Source organism: Protopterus annectens, chromosome 4.part1 (genome assembly GCF_019279795.1).
Source record: "Protopterus annectens isolate FY-2018-M chromosome 4.part1, PAN1.0, whole genome shotgun sequence".
Taxonomy (NCBI): Eukaryota; Metazoa; Chordata; order Ceratodontiformes; family Protopteridae; genus Protopterus; species Protopterus annectens.
The window spans coordinates 71543824-71547668 of NC_056734.1; positions in this window are offsets into that span (position 1 = coordinate 71543824).

A 3845-nucleotide genomic window follows, 5' to 3' on the forward strand; every position below is an offset into this window, starting at 1 on the left:
TGCATATTCCTATGAAATCAAATTTAGTAATATCTTAAATACAGAGAAAAACAGAAAGTACAACAAACCAAGGCAAACAAAAACAAAATAAAACAGTACCTTTGTGCCAGACCCTTGTTCCATTGAACGCTTCTGTGTGACTGCACCTATTCTATAGAAGGTTTTACTACAAACTACTTCAGCAACAGCAAGTGTGATTTATTGTTTGTTTATAGACCGTATATAGTATTTTGTTACACTGTATCCTCACTAACTTGATAAAGATATTAAATGTTCTGTGAAATTTCTTTAGTCTCTGGATACTACCTTCCAACAACAGAGATTTTTTCTGCAAGTGTAGCCTAAACTGCTTAATTATCACACACTTTTAAGTGATGTATCCTTAAAAAATGCTTCCAAAAATACAGTTGAATAAAATATGAAAATGAAGCATAATAATTTTATATGCCCACTCTGAATCGTTAACAGCATAAGTAAACTTGTAGCTATTACCAAATATATGATTTGCTGTATATTAAAAAATGTGTATACATTATGCATTTTTCTTAAAGTATGATATTGCTCAAATATTTGTCAAAAGACGTGGTTATAATACTTTTAAGTACTTACTTTTAAAAATGTGTATATCACCTTTATCCTCCAACCAGTTATGCAACACTTGCGTTAAATGAAACCAAAGCATTAAGCTCACAAGTACAAGGACATACATTAATCACCTTGCACGAAGAGTGAGATTAACTTCAAAAAGTCATGTCCTACAGCTATGTGTATTAGCCAATGTTTTAAACTGTTACTCGTTTGCTTTATCAAGCACAAAAAAATCCCTCACTTACAAGTTATATCATTTTACATTGTCTGCAATATTTTGTACTGAAAGTTCAACGATACATTTAAACAATTAAGTATCATTATATGTCATACTGTGGTGTAGTTATGAAGTGCGCTACTTAAGTGGAAATAAAATATAATCATTTAGATTCTGCAACATGTGACACATTGAGTGCGAGAAATAGACAGGTGTTAGTATGTGATGTATGTGCCATTATTTAGCTATGAAGTTAGCACCAAAGTTATGGAAAATGCTTGAATATAACTGCAATCCAGAGCTTATCTGAAACAATCCTGTGTTAGTTTACAACTGCAATTGCCTGACAAAAAAGATTTATTTTGATTTATATTTTGTTTTTTATTTCTATTTCTTCACTGTTTGAAGGAAGAAAAGGAAAACTTGTACACAACAAGATTTACTTTGATTTTTATTTTGCTGTTTAACCCCTAATTTTTATTGTTTGCTGTTGGAAAGGTAAAGATTTTAGACAGGCAAACTCTAGCCATCCCAAGGGGACTAGTCAGCTATAAATTCACAAAGACTGCAGAGGGGCAATCCAGAGTTTATCTGAAACAATCCAGTGTTAGTTTATGATTTATTGATCTTTATTGTTACTTATAATGATGTGAGACTGTAAGTGACAGTGATGTAAAGGAAATCCAGCTTCTATGGGACTGGCACAACTTCTCTTGTAGGTCAGAGTAATGACTTTATTGTACTTAATTTAACATTTAGTTGTATATTGTTTGTGTGATTTTTCCTCACAGAATTTGATGTAAAATCTCATTAAATATTTGGTAATTGATTTTAATTATCCTTTTCTTTTAGATTCTTTATTCATTTGTAGCTGAAAATGGATTTTGATATGCCGACGATTATTTTCTAAAGCACAAGTATCTTGCACAGTGTACTAAATGCTATGTATATTTAAAGCAACACCTGATAATACTGTTGACCTGTGTTCTTCATGTCAAAAGTTGGATGATTTACTTTCCAATAATAGTACTACAATACACTTACTGATGATGATTGCACTGGTGCAATTGGCACAGGTTAGGGATCTGTTGTTACATGTATTAATGACTGGACTGATGAGTTAAATAATATTAAGAAAAGTGCAAATGAAACTCATTTAGGAAAGGAAGTGTCTATTGTCAGTAAAGATTACTCAACCCAAGTTAAACATGATATTACCTATGACAACTCTGGAATATAGGATAAAGTATTCAGCAGTCTGAGCACACAGAACATGTAGAAGAAAATAAAAAATAAAGAAGAAACTAACAGGAAATAGCAAGGCCGAAGAAAAAAATGGATGAAGTAGGAGAAACGAAAACGTACTGTGTATTTGGAGGCGTTTATGTGAACTGTTTGTGGCTTGTGGATTAAACTTCTGTTTCCTGTGGCAGCTTTGGTTCTATGCTTTATTGTTTTACCTTCTGGGTCATCATACTGTCTAATTTCAAGGTTGTTTATCGTGTTGGTGACTGGGTTACCTTATTTATTTATAGTGATTGAAATCTATAATGCAAAGAGAATATATATTAAAAAAGTACTGCTTTGTTATGTAATACACAGAGTACTGGGAATAATAACATCATTCCACCAGAAAACCTTCAGTCTATAGAAAAAAATGCATCGTTTTTCCAAAAAAGAATGTAGAAAAAAGATGCAAGGGGCAGGTGAAAATGAATAAATCAAAATTGAACTTGGAAAACTTGAAGAACGTTACTGTAAGAAACAAATGAAAAAGACAGAAGCTGACAACATGGCTCAAGCTGTGGATGTACAAAGCCAGCAGGATGAGAATTGTATGCTTGCAAGCATAATAAGTAATAAAAACAGTGGGATTAATAAGACTAATGGTGATGAAGATCATTCTGTTCTAACAATTGATAGAGCAGATATTACTGAATTAGAAACTGATGATTCTTCAGATCTGGTCAGAAAAGATATTCTTGTAATTGAAGATTCAGTTATTAGAGGAACTGATATGTATATTTGCAGATAAGATAATGAACATCAAATAGTGTTATGCCTAACTGGAGCAAAAATACAGACTGCAACTTTACGAAATGGGTGGTGTATTCCTTGGTCTTTGATTAGACTTTTTGTATTTAAGTGAAGGAATGGTTGTTTTAATTAGGTCTGATGAAGTTACCTTGATGGTAGTGAAAGCACTTACCATTGTTTTAGTATCTTTGTTTTATTAAAGTTTTTGTTTTCTATCATGATGTGCACCCAGTTTTTATTAATTTGATTTTTAGTTACATTTAATAATAATAATATGGAAATTTTATAAGAAAAAAAGCATGAGTAAATTGATGAAAAGAATAAAGTAGAAATATACCAAGGAAATCCATGCTACCATCATACAGTACGCAGATGATTCCACACTAATCTGCTTTGCAAAGACCCTTGAAAAACTGCAATAAATATCCCACAAATCCTGCACTCAGTTAAAATGTGGCTCTCCAACTCTCAACTCCTATTAAACCCCCAAAATCAAAACTAATCCTGTTTACACCTAAATCCTACAGTGTCAAAAAGCCCAATTCACTATAAGTTCTCTTAATAACACTAAAGTAAAAATAGTCCCCCATGCAAAGTTTCTAGGAGTAACTATTGATGAAAATATGAAATATGAAATTCAACATTAACAAAAAAAGAAGTAACGAAAAACACATCAAAAACTCAGTGCACTCTATAGAACTGAGTCCTACCTAACTTATGCAAGAAACACATTGCTTCTACCTACTTACCTCTAACCATTTCCTATGGAGCACAAATCCTCATCAATCTGTAATTCTCCCAAGCTCACTTACTTGATGAGTGCTATCACAAAGTAGCAAAAAAAAAAGAGCTGTCACACATCTTGCCTTCTCTCAACTTGTTATCACTCACACCCTGGTTTACTCCCCAGAAAAATGCCCCATCCTAGGCCATCTTATCTAACAGTATAAACCCAGCAGATGCCTTCAATCAGAGGACAAGCACCTGCTGCAAGTAACCAGAT